Below are 21,498 nucleotides of genomic sequence, written 5' to 3'. Positions count from 1 at the left end.
CTGTGCTGTATTTCTCTATAACTCTATAACTCTAAAAACTTGCAGGTTGAGTCCGTAATTAAGAAAGAAAATGTAATGTTGTAATTTATCTCAAGAGGCTTGGAATATAAAAGCAGGGATGTACTTCTGAGGCTTTATAAAGCACTAGTTAGGCCCCATTTAGAATACTGTGAGCAATTTTGGGCCCCACACCTCAGGAAGGACATACTGGCACTGGAGCGGGTCCAGCAGAGATTCACACGGATGATCCCAGGAATGGTAGGCCTAACATACGATGAACGTCTGAGGATCGTGGGATTATATTCATTGGAGTTTAGGAGGTTGAGGGGAGATCTAATAGAAACTTACAAGATAATGAATGGCTTGGATAGGATGGACGTAGGGAAGTTGTTTCCATTAGCAGGGGAGACTAGGCGCGGGGGCACTGCCTTAGAATAAAAGGGAGTCACTTTAGAACAGAGATGAGGAGAAATTTCTTCAGCCAGAGAGTGGTACATCTGTGGAATTCATTGCCACAGAGGGCGGTGGAGGCCGGGACGTTGAGTGTCTTTAAGACAGAAATTGATAAATTCTTGATTCCTCGAGGAATTAAGGGCTATGGGGAGAGAGCGGGTAAATGGAGTTGAAATCAACCATGATTGAATGGTGGAGTGGACTCGATGGGCCGAATGGCCTTACTTCCGCTCCAATGTCTTATGGTATAGTATTTACCCCATCATTAACACAGTGAGGGGGTATCTTCCTGCAGTAATTACCCCATCATTAACACAGTGAGGGGGGGGGGGTATCTCCCTGCAGTATTTACCCCATCATTAACACAGTGAGGGGGTATCTCCCTGCAGTATTTACCCCATCATTAACACAGTGAGGGGGGTATCTTCCTGCAGTATTTACCCCATCATTAACACAGTGAGGGGGTATCTTCCTGCAGTATTTACCCCATCATTAACACAGTGAGGGGGGTATCTCCCTGCAGTATTTACCCCAACATTAACACAGTGAGGGGGTATCTTCCTGCAGTATTTACCCCATCATTAACACAGTGAGGGGGTATCTTCCTGCAGTATTTACCCCATCATTAACACAGTGAGGAGGGGGGGTATCTCCCTGCAGTATTTACCCCATCATTAACACAGTGAGGGGGGTATCTTCCTGCAGTATATACCCCATCATTAACACAGTGAGGGGGGGTATCTCCCTGCAGTATTTACCCCATCATTAACACAGTGAGGGGGTATCTTCCTGCAGTATTTACCCCATCATTAACACAGTGAGGGGGTATCTCCCTGCAGTATTTACCCCATCATTAACACAGTGAGGGGGGGTATCTCCCTGCAGTATTTACCCCATCATTAACACAGTGAGGGGGTATCTCCCTGCAGTATTTACCCCATCATTAACACAGTGAGGGGGGGTATCTTCCTGCAGTATTTACCCCACCATTAACACAGTGAGGGGGGTATCTCCCTGCAGTATTTACCCCAACATTAACACAGTGAGGGGGGGGGGGGTATCTCCCTGCAGTATTTACCCCATCATTAACACAGTGAGGGGGTATCTCCCTGCAGTATTTACCCCACCATTAACACAGTGAGGGGGGGGGGGTATCTCCCTGCAGTATTTACCCCATCATTAACACAGTGAGGGGGGGTATCTCCCTGCAGTATTTACCCCATCATTAACACAGTGAGGGGGGGTATCTTCCTGCAGTATTTACCCCATCATTAACACAGTAAGGGGGGGTATCTCCCTGCAGTATTTACCCCATCATTAACACAGTGAGGAGGGGGGGTATCTCCCTGCAGTATTTACCCCAACATTAACACAGTGAGGGGGTACCTCCCTGCAGTATTTACCCCATCATTAACACAGTGAGGGGGGTATCTCCCTGCAGTATTTACCCCATCATTAACACAGTGAGGAGGGGGGGTATCTCCCTGCAGTATTTACCCCATCATTAACACAGTGAGGGGGTATCTCCCTGCAGTATTTACCCCATCATTAACACAGTGAGGGGGTATCTCCCTGCAGTATTTACCCCATCATTAACACAGTGAGGGGGGGTATCATCCTGCAGTATTTACCCCATCATTAACACAGTGAGGGGGGGTATCTTCCTGCAGTATTTACCCCATCATTAACACAGTGAGGGGGGTATCTCCCTGCAGTATTTACCCCATCATTAACACAGTGAGGGGGGTATCTCCCTGCAGTATTTACCCCATCATTAACACAGTGAGGGGGGGTATCTTCCTGCAGTATTTACCCCATCATTAACACAGTGAGGGGGGTATCTCCCTGCAGTATTTACCCCATCATTAACACAATGAGGGGGGTATCTCCCTGCAGTATTTACCCCATCATTAACACAGTGAGGGGGTATTTCACTTCAGTATTTACCCCATCATTAACACAGTGAGGGGGTATCTCCCTGCAGTATTTACCCCATCATTAACACAGTGAGGGGGGGTATCTTCCTGCAGTATTTACCCCATCATTAACACAGTGAGGGGGGGTATCTCCCTGCAGTATTTACCCCATCATTAACACAGTGAGGGGGTATCTTCCTGCAGTATTTACCCCATCATTAACACAGTGAGGGGGGTATCATCCTGCAGTATTTACCCCATCATTAACATAGTGAGGGGGGTATCATCCTGCAGTACTTACCCCATCATTAACACAGTGAGGGGGGGTATCTCCCTGCAGTATTTTCCCCATCATTAACACAGTGAGGGGGTATCTTCCTGCAGTATTTACCCCATCATTAACACAGTGAGGGGGTATCTTCCTGCAGTATTTACCCCATCATTAACACAGTGAGGGGGTATCTCCCTGCAGTATTTACCCCATCATTAACACAGTGAGGGGGGGGGGGGTATCTCCCTGCAGTATTTACCCCATCATTAACACAGTGAGGGGGGTATCTCCCTGCAGTATTTACCCCATCATTAACACAGTGAGGGGGTATCTCCCTGCAGTATTTACCCCATCATTAACACAGTGAGGGGGTATCTTCCTGCAGTATTTACCCCATCATTAACACAGTGAGGGGGGTATCTCCCTGCAGTATTTACCCCATCATTAACACAGTGAGGGGGGTATCTCCCTGCAGTATTTACCCCATCATTAACACAGTGAGGGGGGGGTATCTTCCTGCAGTATTTACCCCATCATTAACACAGTGAGGGGGTATCTCCCTGCAGTATTTACCCCATCATTAACACAGTGAGGGGGTAACTACCTGCAGTATTTACCCCATCATTAACACAGTGAGGGGGGGGGGGGTAGCTCCCTGCAGTATTTACCCCATCATTAACACAGTGAGGGGGGGGGGTATCTCCCTGCAGTATTTACCCCATCATTAACACAGTGAGGGGGGGTATCTCCCTGCAGTATTTACCCCATCATTAACACAGTGAGGGGGGTATCTCCCTGCAGTATTTACCCCATCAATAACACAGTGAGGGGGGTATCTCCCTGCAGTATTTACCCCATCATTAACACAGTGAGGGGGGTATCTCCCTGCAGTATTTACCCCATCATTAACACAGTGAGGGGGGGGGGGGTATCTCCCTGCAGTATTTACCCCATCATTAACACAGTGAGGGGGGGTATCTCCCTGCAGTATTTACCCCATCAATAACACAGTGAGGGGGGGGGGGTATCTCCCTGCAGTATTTACCCCATCATTAACACAGTGAGGGGGTATCATCCTGCAGTATTTACCCCATCATTAACACAGTGAGGGGGTATCTCCCTGCAGTATTTACCCCATCATTAACACAGTGAGGGGGGTATCTCCCTGCAGTATTTACCCCATCATTAACACAGTGAGGGGGGGGGGTATCTCCCTGCAGTATTTACCCCATCATTAACACAGTGAGGGGGGTATCTTCCTGCAGTATTTACCCCATCATTAACACAGTGAGGGGGGTATCATCCTGCAGTATTTACCCCATCATTAACACAGTGAGGGGGTATCTCCCTGCAGTATTTACCCCATCATTAACACAGTGAGGGGGTATCTCCCTGCAGTATTTACCCCATCATTAACACAGTGAGGTGGGGGGGGGGTATCTCCCTGCAGTATTTACCCCATCATTAACACAGTGAGGGGGGGTATCTCCCTGCAGTATTTACCCCATCATTAACACAGTGAGGGGGGTATCTCCCGGCAGTATTACCCCATCATTAACACAGTGAGGGGGGTATCTCCCGGCAGTATTTACCCCATCATTAACACAGTGAGGGGGTATCTCCCTGCAGTATTTACCCCATCATTAACACAGTGAGGGGGGTATCACCCTGCAGTATTTACCCCATCATTAACACAGTGAGGGGGGGTATCTTCCTGCAGTATTTACCCCATCATTAACACAGTGAGGGGGGTATCTTCCTGCAGTATTTACCCCATCATTAAACACCGTGAGGGGGTATCTCCCTGCAGTATTTACCCCATCATTAACACAGTGAGGGGGTATCTCCCTGCAGTATTTACCCCATCATTAACACAGTGAGGGGGGTATCTCCCTGCAGTATTTACCCCATCATTAACACAGTGAGGGGGGTATCATCCTGCAGTATTTACCCCATCATTAACACAGTGAGGGGGGTATCATCCTGCAGTATTTACCCCATCATTAACACAGTGAGGGGGTATCATCCTGCAGTATTTACCCCATCATTAACACAGTGAGGGGGGGTATCTCCCTGCAGTATTTACCCCATCATTAACACAGTGAGGGGGGTATCTCCCTGCAGTATTTACCCCATCATTAACACAGTGAGGGGGGGGTATCTCCTGCAGTATTTACCCCATCATTAACACAGTGAGGGGGGTATCTCCTGCAGTATTTACCCATCATTAACACAGTGAGGGGGGTATCTCCCTGCAGTATTTACCCCATCATTAACACAGTGAGGGGGGTATCTCCCTGCAGTATTTACCCCATCATTAACACAGTGAGGGGGGGTATCTCCCTGCAGTATTTACCCCATCATTAACACAGTGAGGGGGGGTATCTTCCTGCAGTATTTACCCCATCATTAACACAGTGAGGGGGGGTATCTCCCTGCAGTATTTACCCCATCATTAACACAGTGAGGGGGGTATATTCCTGCAGTATTTACCCCATCATTAACACAGTGAGGGGGGTATCGTCCTGCAGTATTTACCCCATCATTAACACAGTGAGGGGGGGTATCTTCCTGCAGTATTTACCCCATCATTAACACAGTGAGGGGGGGGTATCTCCCTGCAGTATTTACCCCATCATTAACACAGTGAGGGGGGGTATCTTCCTGCAGTATTTACCCCATCATTAACACAGTGAGGGGGGGGTAACTTCCTGCAGTATTTACCCCATCATTAACACAGTGAGGGGGGTATCTTCCTGCAGTATTTACCCCATCATTAACACAGTGAGGGGGTATCATTCCTGCAGTATTTACCCCATCATTAACACAGTGAGGGGGGTATCTTCCTGCAGTATTTACCCCATCATTAACACAGTGAGGGGGGTATCTCCCTGCAGTATTTACCCCATCATTAACACAGTGAGGGGGGTATCTTCCTGCAGTATTTACCCCATCATTAACACAGTGAGGGGGGTATCTCCTGCAGTATTTACCCCATCATTAACACAGTGAGGGGGGTATCTTCCTGCAGTATTTACCCCATCATTAACACAGTGAGGGGGGTATCTCCCTGCAGTATTTACCCCATCATTAACACAGTGAGGGGGGGTATCTTCCTGCAGTATTTACCCCATCATTAACACAGTGAGGGGGGTATCTCCCTGCAGTATTTACCCCATCATTAACACAGTGAGGGGGGTATCTCCCTGCAGTATTTACCCCATCATTAACACAGTGAGGGGGGGTATCTTCCTGCAGTATTTACCCCATCATTAACACAGTGAGGGGGGTATCTCCCTGCAGTATTTACCCCATCATTAACACAGTGAGGGGGTATCTACCTGCAGTATTTACCCCATCATTAACACAGTGAGGGGGGGGGGGTAGCTCCCTGCAGTATTTACCCCATCATTAACACAGTGAGGGGGGGGTATCTCCCTGCAGTATTTACCCCATCATTAACACAGTGAGGGGGGGTATCTCCCTGCAGTATTTACCCCATCATTAACACAGTGAGGGGGGTATCTCCCTGCAGTATTTACCCCATCATTAACACAGTGAGGGGGGTATCTCCCTGCAGTATTTACCCCATCATTAACACAGTGAGGGGGGGGGTATCTCCCTGCAGTATTTACCCCATCATTAACACAGTGAGGGGGGGGGGTATCTCCCTGCAGTATTTACCCCATCATTAACACAGTGAGGGGGGGTATCTCCCTGCAGTATTTACCCCATCAATAACACAGTGAGGGGGGGGGGTATCTCCCTGCAGTATTTACCCCATCATTAACACAGTGAGGGGGGTATCATCCCTGCAGTATTTACCCCATCATTAACACAGTGAGGGGGGTATCTCCCTGCAGTATTTACCCCATCATTAACACAGTGAGGGGGGGTATCTCCCTGCAGTATTTACCCCATCATTAACACAGTGAGGGGGGGGGGGTATCTCCCTGCAGTATTTACCCCATCATTAACACAGTGAGGGGGTATCTTCCTGCAGTATTTACCCATCATTAACACAGTGAGGGGGGTATCATCCCTGCAGTATTTACCCCATCATTAACACAGTGAGGGGGGGTATCTCCCTGCAGTATTTACCCCATCATTAACACAGTGAGGGGGGGTATCTCCCTGCAGTATTTACCCCATCATTAACACAGTGAGTGGGGGGGGTATCTCCCTGCAGTATTTACCCCATCATTAACACAGTGAGGGGGGGGTATCTCCCTGCAGTATTTACCCCATCATTAACACAGTGAGGGGGGTATCTCCCTGCAGTATTTACCCCATCATTAACACAGTGAGGGGGGTATCTCCCTGCAGTATTTACCCCATCATTAACACAGTGAGGGGGGTATCTCCCTGCAGTATTTACCCCATCATTAACACAGTGAGGGGGGGGTATCTCCCTGCAGTATTTACCCCATCATTAACACAGTGAGGGGGGGTATCTTCCTGCAGTATTTACCCCATCATTAACACAGTGAGGGGGGTATCTTCCTGCAGTATTTACCCCATCATTAACACAGTGAGGGGGTATCTTCCTGCAGTATTTACCCCATCATTAACACAGTGAGGGGGGTATCTTCCTGCAGTATTTACCCCATCATTAACACCAGTGAGGGGGGTATCTACCCTGCAGTATTTACCCCTCATTAACACAGTGAGGGGGTATCATCCTGCAGTATTTACCCCATCATTAACACAGTGAGGGGGGTATCTTCCTGCAGTATTTACCCCATCATTAACACAGTGAGGGGGGTATCATCCTGCAGTATTTACCCCATCATTAACACAGTGAGGGGGTATCATCCCTGCAGTATTTACCCCATCATTAACACAGTGAGGGGGGGTATCTCCCTGCAGTATTTACCCCATCATTAACACAGTGAGGGGGGGGGTAATCTTCCTGCAGTATTTACCCCATCATTAACACAGTGAGGGGGTATCATCCTGCAGTATTTACCCCATCATTAACACAGTGAGGGGGGTATCTCCCTGCAGTATTTACCCCATCATTAACACAGTGAGGGGGGTATCTCCCTGCAGTATTTACCCCATCATTAACACAGTGAGGGGGGGTTTCTCCTGCAGTATTTACCCCATCATTAACACAGTGAGGGGGGGTATCTCTCTGCAGTATTTACCCCATCATTAACACAGTGAGGGGGGGTATCTCCCTGCAGTATTTACCCCATCATTAACACAGTGAGGGGGGTATATTCCTGCAGTATTTACCCCATCATTAACACAGTGAGGGGGTATCGTCCTGCAGTATTTACCCCATCATTAACACAGTGAGGGGGGGTATCTCCCTGCAGTATTTACCCCATCATTAACACAGTGAGGGGGGGGTATCTCCCTGCAGTATTTACCCCATCATTAACACAGTGAGGGGGGTATCTTCCTGCAGTATTTACCCCATCATTAACACAGTGAGGGGGGTAACTTCCTGCAGTATTTACCCCATCATTAACACAGTGAGGGGGGGTATCTTCCTGCAGTATTTACCCCATCATTAACACAGTGAGGGGGGTATCATCCTGCAGTATTTACCCCATCATTAACACAGTGAGGGGGGGGTTATCTCCTGCAGTATTTACCCCATCATTAACACAGTGAGGGGGGTATCTCCTGCAGTATTTACCCCATCATTAACACAGTGAGGGGGGTATCTTCCTGCAGTATTTACCCCATCATTAACACAGTGAGGGGGGTATCTTCCTGCAGTATTTACCCCATCATTAACACAGTGAGGGGGGTATCTTCCTGCAGTATTTACCCCATCATTAACACAGTGAGGGGGGTATCTCCCTGCAGTATTTACCCCATCATTAACACAGTGAGGGGGGTATCTTCCTGCAGTATTTACCCCATCATTAACACAGTGAGGGGGGGTATCTCCCTGCAGTATTTACCCCATCATTAACACAGTGAGGGGGTATCTCCCTGCAGTATTTACCCCATCATTAACACAGTGAGGGGGGTATCTCCCTGCAGTATTTACCCCATCATTAACACAGTGAGGGGGGTATCTTCCTTCAGTATTTACCCCATCATTAACACAGTGAGGGGGGTATCTCCCTGCAGTATTTACCCCATCATTAACACAGTGAGGGGGTATCTCCCTGCAGTATTTACCCCATCATTAACACAGTGAGGGGGGTATCTTCCTGCAGTATTTACCCCATCATTAACACAGTGAGGGGGGTATCTCCTGCAGTATTTACCCCATCATTAACACAATGGGGGGGGTATCTCCCTGCAGTATTTACCCATCATTAACACAGTGAGAGGGTATCTCCCTGCAGTATTTACCCCATCATTAACACAGTGAGGGGGTATCTCCCTGCAGTATTTACCCCATCATTAACACAGTGAGGGGGGTATCTTCCTGCAGTATTTACCCCATCATTAACACAGTGAGGGGGGTATCTCCCTGTAGTATTTACCCCATCATTAACACAGTGAGGGGGTATCTTCCTGCAGTATTTACCCCATCATTAACACAGTGAGGGGGGTATCATCCTGCAGTATTTACCCCATCATTAACACAGTGAGGGGGGTATCATCCTGCAGTACTTACCCCATCATTAACACAGTGAGGGGGGGTATCTCCCTGCAGTATTTTCCCCATCATTAACACAGTGAGGGGGTATCTTCCTGCAGTATTTACCCCATCATTAACACAGTGAGGGGGGTATCTCCTGCAGTATTTACCCCATCATTAACACAGTGAGGGAGTATCTCCCTGCAGTATTTACCCCATCATTAACACAGTGAGGGGGGGGGGGTATCTCCCTGCAGTATTTACCCCATCATTAACACAGTGAGGGGGGTATCTCCCTGCAGTATTTACCCCATCATTAACACAGTGAGGGGGTATCTCCCTGCAGTATTTACCCCATCATTAACACAGTGAGGGGGTATCTTCCTGCAGTATTTACCCCATCATTAACACAGTGAGGGGGGTATCTCCCTGCAGTATTTACCCCATCATTAACACAGTGAGGGGGGTATCTCCCTGCAGTATTTACCCCATCATTAACACAGTGAGGGGGGGTATCTTCCTGCAGTATTTACCCCATCATTAACACAGTGAGGGGGTATCTCCCTGCAGTATTTACCCCATCATTAACACAGTGAGGGGGTAACTACCTGCAGTATTTACCCCATCATTAACACAGTGAGGGGGGAGGGGGGGTATCTCCCTGCAGTATTTACCCCATCATTAACACAGTGAGGGGGGGGGTATCTCCCTGCAGTATTTACCCCATCATTAACACAGTGAGGGGGAGTATCTCCCTGCAGTATTTACCCCATCATTAACACAGTGAGGGGGGTATCTCCCTGCAGTATTTACCCCATCATTAACACAGTGAGGGGGGGATCTCCCTGCAGTATTTACCCCATCATTAACACAGTGAGGGGGGGGGGTATCTCCCTGCAGTATTTACCCCATCATTAACACAGTGAGGGGGGGTATCTCCCTGCAGTATTTACCCCATCATTAACACAGTGAGGGGGGGGGGGTAGCTCCCTGCAGTATTTACCCCATCATTAACACAGTGAGGGGGTATCATCCTGCAGTATTTACCCCATCATTAACACAGTGAGTGGGTATCTCCCTGCAGTATTTACCCCATCATTAACACAGTGAGGGGGGGTATCTCCCTGCAGTATTTACCCCATCATTAACACAGTGAGGGGGGGGGGTATCTCCCTGCAGTATTTACCCCATCATTAACACAGTGAAGGGGGTATCTTCCTGCAGTATTTACCCCATCATTAACACAGTGAGGGGGGTATCATCCTGCAGTATTTACCCCATCATTAACACAGTGAGGGGGTATCTCCCTGCAGTATTTACCCCATCATTAACACAGTGAGGGGGTATCTCCCTGCAGTATTTACCCCATCATTAACACAGTGAGGTGGGGGGGGGGGGTATCTCCCTGCAGTATTTACCCCATCATTAACACAGTGAGGGGGGGGGGGGTATCTCCCTGCAGTATTTACCCCATCATTAGCACAGTGAGGGGAAGTATCTCCCGGCAGTATTTACCCCATCATTAACACAGTGAGGGGGGTATCTCCCGGCAGTATTTACCCCATCATTAACACAGTGAGGGGGTATCTCCCTGCAGTATTTACCCCATCATTAACACAGTGAGGGGGGGGGGGTATCTCCCTGCAGTATTTACCCCATCATTAACACAGTGAGGGGGGGTATCTTCCTGCAGTATTTACCCCATCATTAACACAGTGAGGGGGGTATCTTCCTGCAGTATTTACCCCATCATTAACACAGTGAGGGGGGTATCTTCCTGCAGTATTTACCCCATCATTAACACAGTGAGGGGGGGTATCTCCCTGCAGTATTTACCCCATCATTAACACAGTGAGGGGGGTATCTCCCTGCAGTATTTACCCCATCATTAACACAGTGAGGGGGTATCATCCTGCAGTATTTACCCCATCATTAACACAGTGAGGGGGGTATCATCCTGCAGTATTTACCCCATCATTAACACAGTGAGGGGGTATCATCCTGCAGTATTTACCCCATCATTAACACAGTGAGGGGGGGTATCTCCCTGCAGTATTTACCCCATCATTAACACAGTGAGGGGGGGTATCTCCCTGCAGTATTTACCCCATCATTAACACAGTGAGGGGGGGGTGTAACTTCCTGCAGTATTTACCCCATCATTAACACAGTGAGGGGGGGGGGGTATCTCCCTGCAGTATTTACCCCATCATTAACACAGTGAGGGGGGGGGTATCTCCCTGCAGTATTTACCCCATCATTAACACAGTGAGGGGGAGTATCTCCCTGCAGTATTTACCCCATCATTAACACAGTGAGGGGGGGTATCTCCCTGCAGTATTTACCCCATCATTAACACAGTGAGGGGGGTATCTCCCTGCAGTATTTACCCCATCATTAACACAGTGAGGGGGGTATCTCCCTGCAGTATTTACACCATCATTAACACAGTGAGGGGGGGGGTACCTCCCTGCAGTATTTACCCCATCATTAACACAGTGAGGGGGGGTATCTCCCTGCAGTATTTACCCCATCATTAACACAGTGAGGGGGGGGGGTATCTCCCTGCAGTATTTACCCCATCATTAACACAGTGAGGGGGTATCATCCTGCAGTATTTACCCCATCATTAACACAGTGAGGGGGTATCTCCCTGCAGTATTTACCCCATCATTAACACAGTGAGGGGGGGTATCTCCCTGCAGTATTTACCCCATCATTAACACAGTGAGGGGGGGGGTATCTCCCTGCAGTATTTACCCCATCATTAACACAGTGAGGGGGGTATCTTCCTGCAGTATTTACCCCATCATTAACACAGTGAGGGGGGTATCATCCTGCAGTATTTACCCCATCATTAACACAGTGAGGGGGTATCTCCCTGCAGTATTTACCCCATCATTAACACAGTGAGGGGGTATCTCCCTGCAGTATTTACCCCATCATTAACACAGTGAGGTGGGGGGTGGGTGTATCTCCCTGCAGTATTTACCCCATCATTAACACAGTGAGGGGGGGGGGGTAACTTCCTGCAATATTTACCCCATCATTAACACAGTGAGGGGGGGGGGGGGTATCTCCCTGCAGTATTTACCCCATCATTAACACAGTGAGGGGGGGGGGTATCTCCCTGCAGTATTTACCCCATCATTAACACAGTGAGGGGGAGTATCTCCCTGCAGTATTTACCCCATCATTAACACAGTGAGGGGGGGTATCTCCCTGCAGTATTTACCCCATCATTAACACAGTGAGGGGGGTATCTCCCTGCAGTATTTACCCCATCATTAACACAGTGAGGGGGGTATCTCCCTGCAGTATTTACCCCATCATTAACACAGTGAGGGGGGGGGGTATCTCCCTGCAGTATTTACCCCATCATTAACACAGTGAGGGGGGTATCTCCCTGCAGTATTTACCCCATCATTAACACAGTGAGGGGGGGGGGGTATCTCCCTGCAGTATTTACCCCATCATTAACACAGTGAGGGGGGGTATCTCCCTGCAGTATTTACCCCATCATTAACACAGTGAGGGGGGTATCTCCCTGCAGTATTTACCCCATCATTAACACAGTGAGGGGGGTATCTTCCTGCAGTATTTACCCCATCATTAACACAGTGAGGGGGGGGGGGGTATCTCCCTGCAGTATTTACCCCATCATTAACACAGTGAGGGGGGGTATCTCCCTGCAGTATTTACCCCATCATTAACACAGTGAGGGGGGGGGGGTATCTCCCTGCAGTATTTACCCCATCATTAACACAGTGAGGGGGTATCATCCTGCAGTATTTACCCCATCATTAACACAGTGAGGGGGTATCTCCCTGCAGTATTTACCCCATCATTAACACAGTGAGGGGGGGTATCTCCCTGCAGTATTTACCCCATCATTAACACAGTGAGGGGAGGGGGGTATCTCCCTGCAGTATTTACCCCATCATTAACACAGTGAGGGGGGTATCTTCCTGCATTATTTACCCCATCATTAACACAGTGAGGGGGGTATCATCCTGCAGTATTTACCCCATCATTAACACAGTGAGGGGGTATCTCCCTGCAGTATTTACCCCATCATTAACACAGTGAGGGGGTATCTCCCTGCAGTATTTACCCCATCATTAACACAGTGAGGTGGGGGGTGGGGGGTATCTCCCTGCAGTATTTACCCCATCATTAACACAGTGAGGGGGGGGGGTATCTCCCTGCAGTATTTACCCCATCATTAACACAGTGAGGGGGGGTATCTCCCGGCAGTATTTACCCCATCATTAACACAGTGAGGGGGGTATCTCCCGGCAGTATTTACCCCATCATTAACACAGTGAGGGGGTATCTCCCTGCAGTATTTACCCCATCATTAACACAGTGAGGGGGGGTATCTCCCTGCAGTATTTACCCCATCATTAACACAGTGAGGGGGGGTATCTTCCTGCAGTATTTACCCCATCATTAACACAGTGAGGGGGGTATCTTCCTGCAGTATTTACCCCATCATTAACACAGTGAGGGGGGTATCTTCCTGCAGTATTTACCCCATCATTAACACAGTGAGGGGGGGTATCTCCCTGCAGTATTTACCCCATCATTAACACAGTGAGGGGGGTATCTCCCTGCAGTATTTACCCCATCATTAACACAGTGAGGGGGTATCATCCTGCAGTATTTACCCCATCATTAACACAGTGAGGGGGGTATCATCCTGCAGTATTTACCCCATCATTAACACAGTGAGGGGGTATCATCCTGCAGTATTTACCCCATCATTAACACAGTGAGGGGGGGTATCTCCCTGCAGTATTTACCCCATCATTAACACAGTGAGGGGGGGTATCTCCCTGCAGTATTTACCCCAACATTAACACAGTGAGGGGGGGGGGGTAACTTCCTGCAGTATTTACCCCATCATTAACACAGTGAGGGGGTATCATCCTGCAGTATTTACCCCATCATTAACACAGTGAGGGGGGTATCTCCCTGCAGTATTTACCCCATCATTAACACAGTGAGGGGGGGTATCTCCCTGCAGTATTTACCCCATCATTAACACAGTGAGGGGGGGTATCTCCCTGCAGTATTTACCCCATCATTAACACAGTGAGGGGGGGGTATCTCTCTGCAGTATTTACCCCATCATTAACACAGTGAGGGGGGGTATCTCCCTGCAGTATTTACCCCATCATTGACACAGTGAGGGGGGTATATTCCTGCAGTATTTACCCCATCATTAACACAGTGAGGGGGTATCGTCCGCAGTATTTACCCCATCATTAACACAGTGAGGGGGGGTATCTCCCTGCAGTATTTACCCCATCATTAACACAGTGAGGGGGGGGGGGTATCTCCCTGCAGTATTTACCCCATCATTAACACAGTGAGGGGGGTATCTTCCTGCAGTATTTACCCATCATTAACACAGTGAGGGGGGTATCTCCCTGCAGTATTTACCCCATCATTAACACAGTGAGGGGGGGGGGGTATCTCCCTGCAGTATTTACCCCATCATTAACACAGTGAGGGGGGTATCTCCCTGCAGTATTTACCCCATCATTAACACAGTGAGGGGGTATCTCCCTGCAGTATTTACCCCATCATTAACACAGTGAGGGGGTATCTTCCTGCAGTATTTACCCCATCATTAACACAGTGAGGGGGGTATCTCCCTGCAGTATTTACCCCATCATTAACACAGTGAGGGGGGTATCTCCCTGCAGTATTTACCCCATCATTAACACAGTGAGGGGGGGTATCTTCCTGCAGTATTTACCCCATCATTAACACAGTGAGGGGGTATCTCCCTGCAGTATTTACCCCATCATTAACACAGTGAGGGGGTAACTACCTGCAGTATTTACCCCATCATTAACACAGTGAGGGGGGGGGTTATCTCCCTGCAGTATTTACCCCATCATTAACACAGTGAGGGGGGGGGTATCTCCCTGCAGTATTTACCCCATCATTAACACAGTGAGGGGGAGTATCTCCCTGCAGTATTTACCCCATCATTAACACAGTGAGGGGGGGTATCTCCCTGCAGTATTTACCCCATCATTAACACAGTGAGGGGGGTATCTCCCTGCAGTATTTACCCCATCATTAACACAGTGAGGGGGGTATCTCCCTGCAGTATTTACCCCATCATTAACACAGTGAGGGGGGGGGGTATCTCCCTGCAGTATTTACCCCATCATTAACACAGTGAGGGGGGGTATCTCCCTGCAGTATTTACCCCATCATTAACACAGTGAGGGGGGGGGGTATCTCCCTGCAGTATTTACCCCATCATTAACACAGTGAGGGGGTATCATCCTGCAGTATTTACCCCATCATTAACACAGTGAGGGGGTATCTCCCTGCAGTATTTACCCCATCATTAACACAGTGAGGGGGGGTATCTCCCTGCAGTATTTACCCCATCATTAACACAGTGAGGGGGGGGGGGGTATCTCCCTGCAGTATTTACCCCATCATTAACACAGTGAGGGGGGTATCTTCCTGCAGTATTTACCCCATCATTAACACAGTGAGGGGGGTATCATCCTGCAGTATTTACCCCATCATTAACACAGTGAGGGGGTATCTCCCTGCAGTATTTACCCCATCATTAACACAGTGAGGGGGTATCTCCCTGCAGTATTTACCCCATCATTAACACAGTGAGGTGGGGGGGGGGGTATCTCCCTGCAGTATTTACCCCATCATTAACACAGTGAGGGGGGGGGGTATCTCCCTGCAGTATTTACCCCATCATTAACACAGTGAGGGGGGGTATCTCCCGGCAGTATTTACCCCATCATTAACACAGTGAGGGGGGTATCTCCCGGCAGTATTTACCCCATCATTAACACAGTGAGGGGGTATCTCCCTGCAGTATTTACCCCATCATTAACACAGTGAGGGGGGGTATCTCCCTGCAGTATTTACCCCATCATTAACACAGTGAGGGGGGGTATCTTCCTGCAGTATTTACCCCATCATTAACACAGTGAGGGGGGTATCTTCCTGCAGTATTTACCCCATCATTAACACAGTGAGGGGGGTATCTTCCTGCAGTATTTACCCCATCATTAACACAGTGAGGGGGGGTATCTCCCTGCAGTATTTACCCCATCATTAACACAGTGAGGGGGGTATCTCCCTGCAGTATTTACCCCATCATTAACACAGTGAGGGGGTATCATCCTGCAGTATTTACCCCATCATTAACACAGTGAGGGGGGTATCATCCTGCAGTATTTACCCCATCATTAACACAGTGAGGGGGTATCATCCTGCAGTATTTACCCCATCATTAACACAGTGAGGGGGGTATCTCCCTGCAGTATTTACCCCATCATTAACACAGTGAGGGGGGGTATCTCCCTGCAGTATTTACCCCATCATTAACACAGTGAGGGGGGGGGGGTAACTTCCTGCAGTATTTACCCCACCATTAACACAGTGAGGGGGTATCATCCTGCAGTATTTACCCCATCATTAACACAGTGAGGGGGGTATCTCCCTGCAGTATTTACCCCATCATTAACACAGTGAGGGGGGTATCTCCCTGCAGTATTTACCCCATCATTAACACAGTGAGGGGGGGTATCTCCCTGCAGTATTTACCCCATCATTAACACAGTGAGGGGGGGTATCTCTCTGCAGTATTTACCCCATCATTAACACAGTGAGGGGGGGTATCTCCCTGCAGTATTTACCCCATCATTAACACAGTGAGGGGGGTATATTCCTGCAGTATTTACCCCATCATTAACACAGTGAGGGGGTATCGTCCGCAGTATTTACCCCATCATTAACACAGTGAGGGGGGGTATCTCCCTGCAGTATTTACCCCATCATTAACACAGTGAGGGGGGGGGGTATCTCCCTGCAGTATTTACCCCATCATTAACACAGTGAGGGGGGTATCTTCCTGCAGTATTTACCCCATCATTAACACAGTGAGGGGGGGGTAACTTCCTGCAGTATTTACCCCATCATTAACACAGTGAGGGGGGTATCTTCCTGAAGTATTTACCCCATCATTAACACTGTGAGGGGGTATCATCCTGCAGTATTTACCCCATCATTAACACAGTGAGGAGGGGGGGTATCTTCCTGCAGTATTCACCCCATCATTAACACAGTGAGGGGGGTATCTCCCTGCAGTATTTACCCCATCATTAACACAGTGAGGGGGGTATCTTCCTGCAGTATTTACCCCATCATTAACACAGTGAGGGGGTATCTTCCTGCAGTATTTACCCCATCATTAACACAGTGAGGGGGTATCTTCCTGCAGTATTTACCCGATCATTAACACAGTGAGGGTGGTATCTCCCTGCAGTATTTACCCCATCATTAACACAGTGAGGGGGGTATATTCCTGCAGTATTTACCCCATCATTAACACAGTGAGGGGGGGTATCTCCCTGCAGTATTTACCCCATCATTAACACAGTGAGGGGGTATCTCCCTGCAGTATTTACCCCATCATTAACACAGTGAGGGGGTATCTTCCTGCAGTATTTACCCCATCATTAACACAGTGAGGGGGGGGGGTATCTCCCTTCAGTATTTACCCCATCATTAACACAGTGAGGGGGGGGGGTATCTCCCTGCTGAATTTACCCCATCATTAACACAGTGAGGGGGTATCTCCCTGCAGTATTTACCCCATCATTAACACAGTGAGGGGGGTATCTCCCTGCAGTATTTACCCCATCATTAACACAGTGAGGGGGTATCTCCCTGCAGTATTTACCCCATCATTAACACAGTGAGGGGGTATCTCCCTGCAGTATTTACCCCATCATTAACACAGTGAGGGGGTATCTTCCTGCAGTATTTACCCCATCATTAACACAGCGAGGGGGGTATCTTCCTGCAGTATTTACCCCATCATTAACACAGTGAGGGGGGGGGGGTATCTCCCTGCAGTATTTACCCCATCATTAACACAGTGAGGGGGTATCTTCCTGCAGTATTTACCCCATCATTAACACAGCGAGGGGGTATCTTCCTGCAGTATTTACCCCATCATTAACACAGTGAGGGGGGGGGGGTATCTCCCTGCAGTATTTACCCCATCATTAACACAGTGAGGGGGGGGGGGTATCTCCCTGCAGTATTTACCCCATCATTAACACAGTGAGGGGGGTATCTCCCTGCAGTATTTACCCCATCATTAACACAGTGAGGGGGGTATCTCCCTGCAGTATTTACCCCATCATTAACACAGTGAGGGGGGTATCTCCCTGCAGTATTTACCCCATCATTAACACAGTGAGGGGGGTATCTCCCTGCAGTATTTACCCCATCATTAACACAGTGAGGGGGGTATCTCCCTGCAGTATTTACCCCATCATTAACACAGTGAGGGGGTATCTCCCTACAGTATTTACCCCATCATTAACACAGTGAGGGGGGGGGGGTTATCTCCCTGCAGTATTTACCCCATTATAAACACAGTGAGGGGGGTATCTCCCTGCAGTATTTACCCCATCATTAACACAGTGAGGGGGGGGGGGGTATCTCCCTACAGTATTTACCCCATCATTAACACAGTGAGGGGGGGGGGGGGTTATCTCCCTGCAGTATTTACCCCATCATTAACACAGTGAGGGGGGGGGGGTTATGTCCCTGCAGTATTTACCCCATCATTAACACAGTGAGGGGGGGGGGGGTATCTCCCTACAGTATTTACCCCATCATTAACACAGTGAGGGGGGGGGGGGTATCTCCCTGCAGTATTTATCCCATCATTAACACAGTGAGGGGGATATCTCCCTGCAGTATTTACCCCATCATTAACACAGTGAGGGGGTATCTTCCTGCAGTATTTACCCCATCATTCACACAGTGAGGGGGGGGGGGTATCTCCCTGCAGTATTTACCCCATCATTAACACAGTGAGGGGGTATCTTCCTGCAGTATTTACCCCATCATTAACACAGTGAGGGGGGGTATCTCCCTGCAGTATTTACCCCATCATTAACACAGTGAGGGGGGTATCTCCCTGCAGTATTTACCCCATCATTAACACAGTGAGGGGGTATCTCCCTGCAGTATTTACCCCATCATTAACACAGTGAGGGGGGGGGTATCTCCCTGCAGTATTTACCCCATCATTAACACAGTGAGGGGGGTATCTCCCTGCAGTATTTACCCCATCATTAACACAGTGAGGGGGGTATCTTCCTGCAGTATTTACCCCATCATTAACACAGTGAGGGTGGTATCTCCCTGCAGTATTTACCCCATCATTAACACAGTGAGGGGGGTATATTCCTGCAGTATTTACCCCATCATTAACACAGTGAGGGGGGGTATCTCCCTGCAGTATTTACCCCATCATTAACACAGTGAGGGGGTATCTCCCTGCAGTATTTACCCCATCATTAACACAGTGAGGGGGTATCTTCCTGCAGTATTTACCCCATCATTAACACAGTGAGGGGGGGGGGTATCTCCCTTCAGTATTTACCCCATCATTAACACAGTGAGGGGGGGGGGTATCTCCCTGCTGTATTTACCCCATCATTAACACAGTGAGGGGGTATCTCCCTGCAGTATTTACCCCATCATTAACACAGTGAGGGGGGGTATCTCCCTGCAGTATTTACCCCATCATTAACACAGTGAGGGGGTATCTCCCTGCAGTATTTACCCCATCATTAACACAGTGAGGGGGTATCTCCCTGCAGTATTTACCCCATCATTAACACAGTGAGGGGGTATCTTCCTGCAGTATTTACCCCATCATTAACACAGCGAGGGGGGTATCTTCCTGCAGTATTTACCCCATCATTAACACAGTGAGGGGGGGGGGGTATCTCCCTGCAGTATTTACCCCATCATTAACACAGTGAGGGGGTATCTTCCTGCAGTATTTACCCCATCATTAACACAGCGAGGGGGGGGGGGTATCTCCCTGCAGTATTTACCCCATCATTAACACAGTGAGGGGGGGGGGTATCTCCCTGCAGTATTTACCCCATCATTAACACAGTGAGGGGGGTATCTCCCTGCAGTATTTACCCCATCATTAACACAGTGAGGGGGGTATCTCCCTGCAGTATTTACCCCATCATTAACACAGTGAGGGGGGTATCTCCCTGCAGTATTTACCCCATCATTAACACAGTGAGGGGGGTATCTCCCTGCAGTATTTACCCCATCATTAACACAGTGAGGGGGGTATCTCCCTGCAGTATTTACCCCATCATTAACACAGTGAGGGGGTATCTCCCTACAGTATTTACCCCATCATTAACACAGTGAGGGGGGGGGGTTATCTCCCTGCAGTATTTACCCCATTATTAACACAGTGAGGGGGGCATCTCCCTGCAGTATTTACCCCATCATTAACACAGTGAGGGGGGGGGGGTATCTCCCTACAGTATTTACCCCATCATTAACACAGTGAGGGGGGGGGGGGTTATCTCCCTGCAGTATTTACCCCATCATTAACACAGTGAGGGGGGGGGGGGTTATGTCCCTGCAGTATTTACCCCATCATTAACACAGTGAGGGGGGGGGGGTATCTCCCTACAGTATTTACCCCATCATTAACACAGTGAGGGGGGGGGGTATCTCCCTGCAGTATTTACCCCATCATTAACACAGTGAGGGGGGTATCTCCCTGCAGTATTTACCCCATCATTAACACAGTGAGGGGGTATCTTCCTGCAGTATTTACCCCATCATTCACACAGTGAGGGGGGGGGGTATCTCCCTGCAGTATTTACCCCATCATTAACACAGTGAGGGGGTATCTTCCTGCAGTATTTACCCCATCATTAACACAGTGAGGGGGGGTATCTCCCTGCAGTATTTACCCCATCATTAACACAGTGAGGGGGGTATCTCCCTGCAGTATTTACCCCATCATTAACACAGTGAGGGGGTATCTCCCTGCAGTATTTACCCCATCATTAACACAGTGAGGGGGGGGGTATCTCCCTGCAGTATTTACCCCATCATTAACACAGTGAGGGGGGGGGGGTATCTTCCTGCAGTATTTACCCCATCATTAACACAGTGAGGGGGGTATCTCCCTGCAGTATTTACCCCATCATTAACACAGTGAGGTGGGGGGGTATCTCCCTGCAGTATTTACCCCATCATTAACACAGTGAGGGGGGGTATCTCCCTGCAGTATTTACCCCATCATTAACACAGTGAGGGGGGGGGGGTATCTTCCTGCAGTATTTACCCCATCATTAACACAGTGAGGGGGTATCTCCCTGCAGTATTTACCCCATCATTAACACAGTGAGGGGGTATCTTCCTGCAGTATTTACCCCATCATTAACACAGTGAGG

The sequence above is a fragment of the Scyliorhinus canicula genome, chromosome 12, assembly GCF_902713615.1.
Source record: "Scyliorhinus canicula chromosome 12, sScyCan1.1, whole genome shotgun sequence".
Classification (NCBI taxonomy): domain Eukaryota; kingdom Metazoa; phylum Chordata; class Chondrichthyes; order Carcharhiniformes; family Scyliorhinidae; genus Scyliorhinus; species Scyliorhinus canicula.
The sequence above is the reverse complement of the archived record's forward strand: the minus strand, read 5'-3'. Positions refer to the sequence as shown.